Source organism: Lithobates pipiens, unplaced genomic scaffold, assembly GCF_037356315.1.
Source record: "Lithobates pipiens isolate NorthernLeopardFrog02 unplaced genomic scaffold, aLitPip1_a1.2 Scaffold_16, whole genome shotgun sequence".
Taxonomy (NCBI): Eukaryota; Metazoa; Chordata; class Amphibia; order Anura; family Ranidae; genus Lithobates; species Lithobates pipiens.
In genome coordinates this window covers 237,345,549-237,359,655 of record NW_027507748.1, presented here as the reverse complement: position 1 = coordinate 237,359,655, position 14,107 = coordinate 237,345,549, and the positions used below count along the sequence as shown (strand labels likewise).

The window sequence follows — 14,107 nt, the reverse complement described above, 5'->3', positions numbered from 1 at the left end:
AACCCGTGCCCTTCGTGCCCTGTACCCGCTGTTCCACCCTTAGGGGTACTGTGCACCCAGTTGCAAGGGAAGCCGCTCTCAGCACTTCGGCCCCTGGTGAGTACCTGACACCAGTGGTCCTTGGAATTTTTTCGTTATTGCCGATCACAGGAGCCAAAAAAACAGCCAGGCTGGGTGACAGGCTGGATAATATAGATCCTGGAAGTCCCCCCCCCCCCCCCCCCCCCCCCCAGCCTGGCCTTCGTGTGTGCAGACTTTAGCTACGAGCTACGTCTGCCATGACATGCCCGGTTCTGGTCCAGGGGCGGCCGGCCGTAAGCTATATGCTCCAGGGCACACATGACCGGGCTACTGCTGTCCGAGCCAATGTGCCGTGGCCGACAGTCACTCTGTACTGCTTGGGTGATGGGTCTGTCTATGGAATGCGTCCAGCACTCCCTGCAGGAGCGGTAAGTATGGTTCCAACTCTCTTGCAGGATAGAGCAGCTTGGCATTCCCTGAGGTTGACTAGGGGGTCTCTCTCCCTTTCTTCTCTTCCTGCATTTTAACCTCCCTATTCTAGGGGCTGGTGTGTGACTAGGCATAAGGGGGTGCGGAGCACATACCTGTTGGGGGGGGGGGGGTCCCCTGGGTCCTGGCAGGGGCTGCACTGGGCAGTTGGTGGTCCGCTTTTTTTTTTTTTTTTTTTTCTGTTTAGGCTGCTATTTTGAGTGTCTGCGTGCTGCCATGTGGGGGGGGACTGGCTGTTGCGGGAGCAGCGGCCATTTTCCTGTAACAGCGGCTATTTTCTTGTACTGTGGCCATTTTTCCGGAGTATGGCAGCTATTTTTCCAGTGTTTTCAGACGTTTTACGCTGAGGCTGCCATTTTCTGCTAGCCTCAGGTCGGTCATGCCCTGTGGGGGGGCTCCTCAGTCTGTGGCATCTAGGAGGGTAGACATTTTTGTTTGCTTGCCTTAAGTCCCTAAGGGTGACAGGCGAGCGTGAGTTCGGCATGGTGTCAGGCTGTCACTTCTCTAGACACTCCTGTTTTTAGCAACTGGTTCCCCTGCACCTGCGGTGCCTATGGACGCTCTGTCGGCGGTCCTGGAATAATTTGTTGCCAGGGTAGAAGCGGCCTGGATCTCAAAGCTCTCAATTGCTTTGTGATGGATTCAGGTTGGAATCAGTTCGTTCCGTGGTCGCTGCGCTTTATCAAGGGGTTTCTTGACGTCTTTGGACATTAAGGACACTTACTTGCATGTCCCTATATGCATTCAGACACCAGACGTTTCTGCAACTTGTGGTCGGGAGCTAGCACTACCAATTTGTAGCTCCTCCCTTTTGGCCTAGCAACTGCGCCAATGGTCTTCACCAAGGCGCTGGCCCCAATTCTGGCTTTGCTGAGACAGCGAGGGATCGCAGTCATGGGTTACCCTGACAACCTCCTCCTGAGAGCAGCTTCTGCCTCAGAATTAAGGGAAGATGTTGCTATCGCCATACAGACTCTCAGGGAGTTTGGGTGTTGAAGCTGCAGAAGTTAGTGTTGGTGCCGACTCAACGCCTGGAGTACCTGGGGTTGATTCTGGACTCTTCAGAGGCGAGAGTCTTTCTCCCTTCAGACAAGCTGCAGACACTTTGCACCGCAGATTAGTTATTGATGTCCCACAGATGGTCGTCGCTGCATTTTTTTGTATGCGAGTTCTGGGTCTCATGGTAGCCACTTTCGAGTCGGTACCACATGCTCAATACCACACTCAAGTCTTGCAGAAAGAGATCCTGTTAAATTGGGACAAATCTGACAGCTCTGGATTGTCACGTTCGGTCAGCCAGTCAGGGATTTGCTTCTCTGCTGGCCGAGGTCTCCGGCCCTTCAGTCCAGGAAGTCGTTCCGGCCTCTTCATTGGACGGTGATCACGACGGACGTAAGCCTAACTGGCTGGGGAGGTGTTTGGGGCATCCAGGTGGCCCAGGGTTGCTGGACGAAGGAAGTATCCCTTCTGCTGATCAATGTGCTGGAGCTTCTGATGATCAGGCGGTGCCTCTCCACATGGTCGCAGGGGCGTCTGGTCAGGATCCAGTCAGACAATGCCATGGCGGTGGCGTATGTCAATCAAGGAGCTCAGCTGGAGGTATCGCATCCTACAGTGGACAGAGCGGCGCGTGTCAGCTCTGTCAGCTGTATACATTCCGGGCGTAGTCTGCATGCAGTTTTCTATCTTAGTCGTCAGTTGCTGGACCAGGGGGCATTGACCCTGCATCCGTAAGTGTTTTGGCTCATTTGCCTAAGGTGGGGCATGCCGGATGTGGCTTCCTTAGCCACTCGGCTCAATCGGAAGGTACAAAGGTTTGTGGCCAGGTCAAAAGATCCCTGGGTGGATGCGTCGCACGCATTGATGGCTCCATGGGGGCATTATTGGCTGATTTATGCCTTTGACCTGCTCAGACTCCACCCCCTCATCAGCTACACAGAGTGGAGGTTGAGGGGGATTCTGATTGGCCTCGACGTCCTTTGTACGACGACATAGTACGCATGGTGGCAGATGTTCCTTGGCGTCTGCCGATGTGGGAGGACCTACTGTCGCACGGTCCAATACTTCACCCTGCTTTACCGTTGCTGGTTTTCACGGCATGGCTGTTGAAAGCCAGGTGCTGAGGGACTGAGGACTGTTGGCTTTGGTGATTTCCACTATGCTGAGGGCACAGAAGCTCTTCTCCCGGAAGATTTATCATCTCACGTGGAAGGCCTACATCTCCGCGTACATATTCAGTTTCCAGGATCCTGCTGTTTTTTGCAGTGAGCAGTGGCTCAGAAACTTGCATTGAGCACCATTAAGGGGCAGGTATCGGCTTTGGCAACTCGCTCATTGTGCGTATGTTTGTTCAGGGGGTTTGGCATGTGGCTCCTTCTGTACGACCGCCACTGCCCCCACGGGATTTGAATCTGGTGCTTCAGAAACCGCAGTTTGAAAACATTAGGGAGATCCTGTTCTCTCTCTCTCTCTCTCTTCTCTCTCTCTCTCTCTCTCTCTCTCTCTCTCTCTCTCTCTCTCTCTCTCTCTCTCTCTCTCTCTCTCTCTCGCTCTCCTCTCTCTCTCTCTCGCACTCTCCGCTCTCTCTCGCTCTCTCTCGCTCTCTCTCGCTCTCTCTCGCTCTCTCTCTCTCTCTCTCCGCTCTCGCTCTCGCTCTCTCTCGCTCTCTCTCGCTCTCTCTCGCTCTCTCTCGCTCTCTCTCGCTCTCTCTCGCTCTCTCTCGCTCTCTCTCGCTCTCTCTCGCTCTCTCTCGCTCTCTCTCGCTCTCTCTCGCTCTCTCTCGCTCTCTCTCGCTCTCTCTCGCTCTCTCTCGCTCTCTCTCGCTCTCTCTCGCTCTCTCTCGCTCTCTCTCGCTCTCTCTCGCTCTCTCTCGCTCTCTCTCGCTCTCTCTCGCTCTCTCTCGCTCTCTCTCGCTCTCTCTCGCTCTCTCTCGCCTCTCTCTCGCTCTCTCTCGCTCTCTCTCGCTCTCTCTCGCTCTCTCTCGCTCTCTCTCGCTCTCTCTCGCTCTCTCTCGCTCTCTCTCGCTCTCTCTCGCTCTCTCTCGCTCTCTCTCGCTCTCTCTCGCTCTCTCTCGCTCTCTCTCGCTCTCTCTCGCTCTCTCTCGCTCTCTCTCGCTCTCTCTCGCTCTCTCTCTCTCTCTCTCGAAGTTGGCGGCCTTGTTATGCAAGTCTCCTTACTTTATTTCCCAAGGATAAGGTGGTGCTGTCCGCAGCCTGCTTTTCATCCAAATGAAGACATTTGTGCTCCCGTCTTTATGTCCTCGGCTGTGGCATCCCAAGGAGGTTGCTTTACATTCTTTGGATGTGGTCCGGGCTCTGCGGGTATACCTGTCTGCTATGGCTCCTCCTTTCCAGGGGTCAGACTCTCTGTATCGGTGGCTGGTCTGAAGGGCCTGGCTGTCTCATCGGCCACCATTTCTTGGTGGATCAGACAGATTGTGCTTCAGGCTTATGCCATAGGGGAGCGGGTGCCTCTTTCCTGTCATGGCACATTCTACCAGGGCAATTGGTGCCTCTTGGGCTTTCCGACATCAAGCGTCCATATCCCAGGTGTGTAAGACAGCGACCTGGTTGTCCGTTCACATTTTCACAAAATTTTACAAAGTTGATGTGGGCACATCTTTGGATGCGTGCTTCGGCTGCAAGGTTTGCAGGCGGCTGTTTGAGGTTGCAACTCTGAGGAGGAGTTTTTTGTTATGAGTGGAGTTTATTTTCTTGCTGTTCCCACCCCTCATTTTTGACACTGCTTGGGGATGTCCCTAAGGTCAAAATTAAAGTGCTGTGTCTGTCAACAAATGACAGAAAATAGGATTTTTGTACTCCACCGCAAAATCCTTTTCTCTGTTCATTGACGGACACAGCACCCACCTCTCCTGTTTGTACTGCTTTTTGATGAACCGAGCTGCTGAAAGCGGAGTGAGGGGGTTATAGCCAGTAGGACCGCCCCTGTACGGTGCTGTGGTGTTTTTTTTTTTTTTTGTTTTTTTTTTTTGTGTTCTGCCTAGTTCTCTCCTAAAGGTGACGCTATAACCCTAAGGTCTAGATTAAAGTGCTGTGTCCGTCAATGAACATCAAAGAAAATTATTTGACGGTGAGTACAAAAATCCAATTTTTTTTTTTTTGGTACAGACGCATCCTCTTTCTCCTATGTTATCGAGCTGGCGCACCATAGACTACAGGTAGTGTCCTCTTTTGTGGATACCTAGGGTAACTGCACTATAACCCTCATCCTCCTATATTGAAAATAACCTGTGTCCCATATTGACCCAATTACAACTACAAACTAAGCAGTGGATGGACCTACTTTTTTAGACCTTATGGGAAGCGCCAATACCCTTAAAATGTATCTACCTAAGCTGTTATATTCTAGCCAGCTCCCCATGTAAAATCCCTAAGTCTATCTTCAGGTAGATACAATTTTTATGACGTTCTTGTGAAATAGTAGGCCCCCAGGGTGGCGATGGAGATGTTGAGGCTGCCAACGCATCTGGCGGGCTTGGCGTTCCCTAACTTCTATTATACTGTTTGGCCTCCCAATTGGTCCACATTCATGACTGGCTGCACCCATTTGCGGCAAATGCCTGTACATCCACTGAAGGAGCTATCGCCTCCTCTCTAGAGACCCTCCACAACATTATGTACATAGGGTGAGTTTCGGCCCACCCAGGCACTTCTATGCTAAGTACCTCACTTTCCCTGTGTAAAATAATTGTCTCTCAAACTTCTACAGTGTCTTGGTCGGCCTCCCCAAACAACCCTGTGGTTCAATCCAAACTTGAAAGGACTGTGCTCTATACCAGACCCACAGCATTTGTTACTCTAAGGAAGTTAAATAATTGTGTCATCTTTATGATACGTGTATATGCAGGGTACCAGCGCAAAGAGTTAAAAAAAAACATTCAAATGTATGAATTGTGTTTATTTTATTTTTTTTTCCCCCCTAATTTTATATAACGCCACTTTTATTGTAAACCATGAACCGTGATGCTGTATACGTGCCACGGTATACATTTATGTATTGTTTAGTAGCAGTGTTCAACATGTCCTCACCTTAAGATTGGGTATAAGGTTTTAAATCTCAGTAGGGACACAGACCACAAAAAGCGGGCCGAGGTTCTAGCATTCCCCTACCTAACTTCAAGAAGCATTTTTACTTCTGTCAGTGTTGCTGTTGGAGGGCTTTTCCCATACTTCCTGTCCTGACCACTACCTAGTTATACAAAAGGAGATGACAGAATCTCTCCAACAGAGCCTCCGAATGCAGTAAAACTTTATGGGGGAGAAAAAATTATGTGTAGGTACACTTTTTAAAATAGAGCTCTAAGGCTAATAATGGTACATAAATAATAAAAAAACAAAAAACATACTAATTGGTGGGGGTGTTTGCATATATTTTTATAATTGTCTAGTAATATCTGTTCTGCTCTGCCCTATGAATGCCTGTTGAATATATTTTAAAGTACATATTCTACATTTTATTCATAAATTTGTCACTGCAAGAAATTGGTTACTCCTTGAGACTATGTTGTTACATAATATAGGAACTGGTTATTTTGTTGAGCAATTAAATGTTGTGCTGTTTTTTTTATAGGGGAACTGTGGTGCACCTCCGAGGTTGGACTTTGCCATTGTGGGAGATCAGTTTATTGGCCTAAACAATTTTTCTGTTGGTGCTAATGTAACTTATACCTGCATACCCGGATACGTCCGTGTTCTTGGAAGCAAAAATATTATATACTGCTTGAGTAACTCAACATGGTCAACTTCTGAAACATTCTGCCAGAGTAAGTACTTTGTCCTAATTTTATTTTATTTTTTTATTTCTTTATCTACAGCCTCATTTTATTGAGGGGGGATGCAGAGGGCACTACATTGGGGGCTGTGTTGCTGGCCACTGGTGAGCCCTGCATTCTTTATGGAACCCTGATATAAGGAAGGTGCTCTCTGTGGACCCTGATGTAAGTGAGGATCCACACTCAGATGTGTAGCTATATTTTATACACAAAATATACAGTACACACGTATATTTATATACATGTGTATGCCCGCCCAAGTGTGTGACTTTCTTTACTTTGCTGCTATGGGCTCTAGCCTCAGATCTTTTGTAGACCTAGTAACGCTGCTGAATGTATGGCTTTGTGTTTGGATTCAATAAAAGCTTTTCATTGAAAAGAAAAAACAAAAAAAAATGTAATATACATTACTTTAGCAGATGTAGTTTACAGCTTTGAGTTCATGGGGAAAGGTTTCTATAAGCTTTTCACATCTGAACACTGTCATATTTCCCTATTCATGGCAAAACTCTTCAAGCTCTGTGTGTGTGTGTGTGTGGTCTTTACAAGTTCAGCCACAAAATCTCTATAAGGATGAAATTTGAACTTAGACCAATTTCAAACTAAGGCGTTTTTCAGGTGCTTTTGGGCTAAACAATATCTCCTGTAAAGCGTCTTCCCCTGCAGTCTCAGTGTGAAAGTCCGAGGGCTTTCACACTGAGGCGGTGTGCTGGCAGGACATTAAAAAAAAAAAAAACTCCTGCAAGCAGCATCTTTGGCGCAGTGAAGGAGCATTGTATACACTACTCCTAAACCACATCTACCTATTGAAATAAATGGGAAGCGCCGCTGAACCGCCGGCTTCAGCAGCGCTTTACAGGTCCTTTTTAACCCTTTTTTGGCAGCTAGCAGGGGTTAAAAGCTCCCCGCTATCTATCGAAAACCTCAGCTAAAATGACGGTAAACACTTTACTGCCGACACCCCAATCTGAAAGCATCCTAACACAAACATTTGTAAACCTTTCTATTTCAAAGGAATACTTGTATCATTCTGCCTTGGGTTTCTTTGTGTTACTAGATGACTGTTTTTCTCCCAGCGTTCATATTTTCTTGCTGCCTGTTTTAGGCCTCATTCGCTTCCACGGAGTCCGCCAGCTCAGCGGGAGATCTTTCTGTTGATCTCCGCCAAGCTGGCAGATGACTGGTCTCGCTCACTGAGTGGGGAGGGGGCTTGTTCGGCGCTGCTGGTTTCTATGGAGAGATCGGATGAAAACTGACAGCGTGTCTGTGTGTTTTTTATTTTTATTTTTTTTATTTTTTTTTTATCATCCGATCCGCCAGCGACGAATCCGGACGTAGGGCCATCCGTCTGCTTTTGGCGGATCAGACCATGTCGGATGTCAGCGGACATGTCACCGCTGACATCCATTGCACCATAGACCAGCATGGAGCACCCGTTCAGGTCCACCGTCAAAACTAACAGGCGGACCTGAACGGTCCGACAGTGTAAAAGGGGCCTTACTCCAGAATTATCCTGTATTTGCTACATTTCTTCTGTGTGTTTTTAGAACTATTTGCAGATCAGAAGATTAGGCCATGAGTTACCAGCTGGAGGGGGCAGGCTTGCTCCCTCTTGGCTGTTGTGTTGGGAAAATTGTCAGAAGTGACTCGTGCAGAGAGGGGAGAGACCAGAGAGGAGCCACATTTAGTACTTTGGGTTCAGGTCAGCACACACTGTAGTGAGACGTGCTTTGCTCATTTTTTCATACTTGAGGTTTACAACTACTTTAATCATTACTTAAGAGGAAGTAAACCCTGATGAGTTTACTTCCTCTTTCATTCCCTGCAAAGGTAAAGCATAATGGACTACTATGCATCGCATAGTAATCCATTGTGTCACTTACCTGACACAGGAGCCAGCAAAGTCACCGCTGTCCCCTGTAGTCCGGTGCATCCATCTTCTCGGTGGGTCTCTCTGCTCCGCCGCTGTCATTCGGCGAAGTCCGATGATGTCACTCCCACGCATGCGCACGGGAGCCGCCACGCGCGGCATCTTCGTCGTTGACGGTGCCGCGCTCAGTGTGCCTGCGCGCCGATGTCTACGGCGCATGCGCCATAGACAGCGGTGCCTGTCTTTCGGCAAATATCTCCTAAACCGTGTATGTTTGGGAGATATTTCTTGGACCTACAAGTAAGCCTTAATCTAGGCTTACCTGTAGGTCAAAGTGTGTTGTAAGGGTCTACAACCACTTTAATAATCTAGAGAGGGATTTGAACACGTGTGTGTGTGTGTGTGTGGTTTTTTTTTTTTTTTTTTTTTTAATGTTTTTAATCGCTGTCGGTGCTCTCATTAAGGAGACTCGCTTCTGTTTTTGTCCTGTTTACCATTATCATATCATTATCAAGTGAAATTGAGAAAATGACAACTTTTTTGGGTTGTCTCCAGAAAAGTAAGAGGGGAAATCTTCTTCTAAGAAGGACACTAGTTCTGGGGGGATGGGGGGGGGGGGGGGGGGGTTCCGAAGTAATTCCCTTACTTTGCAAAGATTTCCTTTAATTTCCTGTTTGGCTATGGGACAGGAAGCTCCGCAATGAGACAGATGGGCAAAAAAAAAAAAAAATCTGACAGGTGTTTTATATCCCTTCCTTGCTCTATCCTAAATGGAGAAAATGTTTTTTGCCTCCTTTTCTATTTTAACTCCAGACATATATTAAAACACTATCTTATACAGCGTTCAAACATCATGAATTGTATTTTTTTATATACAAACAGAGAAGGTACCTGAATTTGAGTTGACATCAGCGTCTTTCAATCCTTGTATAGCAGAGCTCAGACTAGGAAAGGGAAAGGCAGCACAAGGAGCAAGTCAGCTGTACTTCAGTGCTCATGTGCTAATACAGAACATGCTGGCAGGTCAGTGCAGAATGAAAGCCAGGTGAACTCTTCAGTCTGTTGAGTAACAGGCTTGGGGAAGGACCAGTCCTCTGAGTGTTAACTGCAGTAGAGAAAAATCAGGTCTACTATCCTGCCAGACAGGACTGTGTTGTGTGGCCGAGTTTGTGTGAATCTTGGGACCGAATAGACAGAATATAAATTCTTTGACCTGTATTAAAAGCCATCAATTGGTAAATAGACACGATTACATAATCTACTTTAATACCTTTTTCTCCTTGCAACATTTTGTTAAACATTTATGTTGACGTTTTGGTCTTTTGAATCTGTTACAACATTTTTATATGTTCCTTATAATATGGCTTGTTCTCCATGTATAAAAAAACTTTAGCATGTATTCTTTGTCTTGCTAACAGATTTAATATCCTTGTTTTTCTCTGTAATTAACCGACCGACACAGCTCCTCTCTGTAACTAAATGGGTTATATAGCCTGCCATTAGGAGAACTAGGCAAAATTGTTACACAATACACAGAACTTTAAATCCCGCCCCGGGGGGGGCGGACCTTGTGCGATCAACCCTCCTCGCTGCTCCCAGCAGCTTCAGTATGTCAATCAATAAGCAGTATAACTTAGAAAAACGGAGGGCTGGGTGCTCCTGGTCCTGGTCTAGGGGGTCCCAAAAGTGTTTGTGGAGGTTGTTTGGGCTGTAGGCAGGCAGCACATTTCTAGTTTTGTTCTGTCACCGCATGGCGCTGTCCGGCGGCCATCCTCGATGTGGGAAAGCCTGTATTCCCCTGGTGAGCTTCAGCAGCCATCATCTTTTAGGATCTCCTATTTAGTTTCATTGGCGGCCATTTTCTTGAAGCCTGAGCACTCTTTTTGCAACTAGTGAGTCTAGCGCTAAGTACCCCCCCCCCCCCGCCCATGCGGTGGCGGCAGCAGGAGGGTGGGACCTTCCCTGTCCTAAGTCGCCTTGCAGGTGGCAGAAGGGCTAGGGTCAGCAAGGCTTCAGAAACTGGTGTTTCTTCCCCCGAAATCCAGGCTATTGCAACCAGGTCACCTGCGGTTAGAGTGGTGCGCATGGACACCCTGACAGCGGACCTTAACTCCTATGTTGCTAAGAGGCGGCACGTGGAAGGAAAGCCTTGCCCCGATTTCCCCCCCTGTCCTCTGGGGAAAGCTCTGATGCAGACTCAGGCCCTGCTGCGGCTGGTGACCCCTGCTCTGACCTATCAGACATGGCTGACCAGGACCATTCGGACAGTGAGGATGATTCCCCGACCGGGTCCGGGCGTGACAAAGCGTTTGTTGGAGCACTCATCACAGCTGTGCGTGATACCCTGAAGATTCAGGGGCCAGCGGATCCCTCTGCTGATGTACCGGTCCCTTTTGGGTCCCGCAAGCCAGCACGTTCACCTAAGGTGTTCCCGTATTTGACTTATTTTGACAAATTCATCTACAGGGAATGGGTCGCTCGCAACAGACCTTTTCGGTCCCCAAAAATTTGGCGGTGCGTTACCCCTTTGAGGACAGCCTTCTCAAAAAGTGGCCGGCTCCTCCTGTCGTGGACCCACCAGCATCTAGGTTAAATAAAGTAACCACCATCCCGGTTGAGGGGACTCCTGCATTCAGGGATCCCGCGGCTAGGAAGGCCGAGGCGGTGGCTCGTTTCTTAGCGGTTGTGGGGTCAGCCGTGCGACCTGTACTGGTGTCGCAGACACAAACTGAGTGGGCAAAACTTTTGCCCTGCGAATTGGGAGAGCAGAATGCCTCCCCTGTCTGCATGGAGCTGGCAGACCAACTAGTGCAAGGCCTTAAGTACGTTTTGTGACATGGCCCTGGATACTCTCCCTCTGTTATCCAAGGCTTCAGTGTCAGCTGTGGTGCTGAGGCGCCTAATTTGTCTGAAATGCTGGTCTGCTGACCAGGCATCCAAGAAAGCCCTGACGAATCTTCCCTTCCTTGGCGAGTTGCTCTTTGGAGCCTCGTTGGTTGACATTATTAAGAATGCCACTGGGGGTAAGAGTACACTATTCCCACAGGCCAGGAAGGCCAAGGAGCCTCGCTGCAGGCAAGGGCCTACTTTTTCCACTCACAAGCAGCTTTTTCGTCCGTCCCGGTGCTTTGGCAAAACGACCCCAGCCCGACAGAACGCCCACAGATGGTCAGAAGTGTCCCTGGAACCGCAAGCCTGCGACCAAAAGTGCTTCCGCATGAAGGTTTGCCCCCACCCACTTATCGGGTGGGGGGGGGTCGTCTTTGGGAGTTTGCAGCCCGGTGGACCTCCCGGTTATCCGACCAATGGGTCTGCGATCTGATTTCCACAGGCTACAAGATAGTTTCTCTCTTGGCCGCCAAACAGATTCTTCCCCTCCAGCATACCCGGTTCGCCAGGAGGCCCTGTTGGGAGCATTAAGGGACTTGCTGAATCAGGGGTTGATTGTACCGGTTCTGAATCGGAACGCTTCCAGGGGTTCTACTCAAATCTGTTTGGACGTACCCCTTCCTTCTTGGGAAACAGTCTTGGACTTAAAAGCCCTCAACCACTTTGTAAAGGTGCAGAGGCTCAGAATGAAATCGGTTCGCTCAGTTGTCGCTGCACTTCATCAAGGGGAATTCCTGGTGTCCTTGGACATCCAGGAGGCTTACCTGCACATACCCATTTGCCTTCGGCATCAAACATTTCTGCGTTTGGCAGTAGGGGAAGCCCATTAACAGTTTGTGGCTCTTCCTTTTGGCCTGACATCAGCCCCCCGAGTCTTTACCAAGGTACTGGCTCCAGTATTGGCGTTGCTGAGGCAGCACGGGATCGCGATCGTGGGTTACCTAGATTTCCTCCTGAGAGTATCTTCCACCTCAGAATTGAGGAGGATGTGGTGATCACCATGCAGACCCTGCAAGAATTTGGTGGCTGTTGAACCTAAAGAATTTGGTTGTACCAACTCAGTGTCTGGAGTACCTGGGGTTTCTGTTGGACTCCAGGAAAGCAAGGGTTTTTCTCCCCCTCGGACAAATTGACCGCAGACCCTAGAGTCAGCAATCTACTGATGAACCGCAAATGGTCATCGCTCCTTTTTTGCATGCGAGTGCTGGGACCCATGGTGGCCTCCTTCGAGGCAGTACCTTATGCCCAGTTCCACACCAGAGTCCTGCAGAAGGAGATATTGACAAAATGGGACAAATCTCCGTTGTCCCTGGATCGGCAGATCAGGGTGAGCCAACCAGTCAGGGATTACCTGATCTGGGGGTTGAGGTCCCCGGTGATTCAGTCCGGAAAATCGTTTCTTCCTCTGAACTGGACAGTGATCACAAGGGACGCCAGTCTGTCTGGCTGGGGTGGAGTGATGGGGATTCAGTCGACTCAGGGCCTCTGGTCGATGGAAGAATCCAAGTTGCCGATCAATCTGCTCGAATTGAGAGCGATCAGGCTGTGCCGCCACACGTGGTCGACGTGTCTTCAAGGGCGTCTGACCAGGATACAGTCAGACAACGCCATGGCTGTAGCGTACATAAATCACCAAGGGGGAACAAGAAGCTCAGCCGCTGCTCGGGAGGTCGCTAACGTACTTCGGTGGGCAGAGCGACACGTTCCGGCCCTGTCAGCCATTTACATCCCGGGGGTGGAAAATTGGCAGGCGGACTATCTGAGCCGGCAGATGCTGGACCCAGGAGAAAGGACGTTGCATCCGGTGATATTTCAGCTGCTGTGCCTGAAATGGGGCATGCCAGATGTAGATCTCTTGGCCTCCGGTCTCAATCGGAAGGTGCCGAGATTTGTGCCCAGGACGAGAGATCCATGGGCAGACGCGCTGGTGGCTCCATGGGATCAGTACCAGCTGATCTACGCCTTTCCTCCACTAAAACTGTTGCCACGTCTACTTCGCAGGGTGGAAGCCGAGGGGATTCCCATAATCCTGGTTGCCCCAGATTGGCCTCAGCGGCCCTGGTACGGCCCTGGTACGCAGACCTGGTGCGTCTGGTGGCAGACGCTCCCTGGCGACTGCCACTGACGGAGGACCTCCATCTCGAGGTCCAATCTTTTCACCCTGCTTTACAATCGCTGGCTTTAAAGGCATGGCTATTGAGAGCCAGGTGCTGAGGAACCGGGGTCTGTCTGACTTGGTAAATCCAACTATGCTGAGGGCGTGGAAATCTTCTTCATGGAAGATATACCATCGTACCTGGAAGGCCTACATCTCCATGTGTGAGGAGAAAGGGTGGCATCCGCACTCCTTTTCTATATCGAGGATCCTGCTGTTTCTTCAGCATGGGGTGGACCAGAAATTGGTGTTGAGCACCATTGAGGGGCAAATTTCAGCCCTGGCTGTTTTTTCTTTTCTTTTTTCTTTTTTTTTTTTTCAGTGACCCCTGGCGTCTCACTCATTAGTGAGTACCTTTTTGTTCAGGGGGTACGACATGTAGTCCCTCCGTTACCCCCATGGGATTTGAACCTGGTGTTGGCGCTGCAGAAGCCGCCGTTTGAGAATATCAGGGAGATTGTTGACCCTTTACCAGAAGGTGGTCTTTCTAGTGGCCATCACATCGGCCAGGAGGGTTTCGGAATTGGCGGCCTTATCCTGCAAGTCACCTTATCTGATCATCCACAGGGATAAGTTGGTGTTGCGTCCGCTATCGTCCTTTCTACCAAAGGTGGTTTCGGCTTTTCATATCAATGAGGTCATTATATTAACATTGTTGTGTCCTAAGCCGAAGCACCCCAAGGAGGTTGCTCTTCACGCTCTCGATGTGGTTAGGGCTCTGAAGGTGTACTTGTCTGCCACAGCCCCCTTTCGGAAGTCAGACTCACTGTTTGTTTCGGTGGCTGGTCCCAAGAAAGGCATGGCGGTCTCGTCGGCCACCATTTCCAGGTGGATCAGACAGTTTGTAGTCCAAGCCTACGCCTTAAAGGGGCAGGTGCCCCCCTTTCCAGTC

General features: G+C 49.4%; 1 protein-coding gene across 1 annotated transcript in view; it reads left to right on the top strand.

Moving 5' to 3' along the window:
* The window catches only part of LOC143984131 (C4b-binding protein alpha chain-like), a gene marked incomplete in the record, with an annotated part of 258,170 nt that overhangs the window by 61,972 nt on the left and 182,091 nt on the right, over positions 1–14,107 (top strand).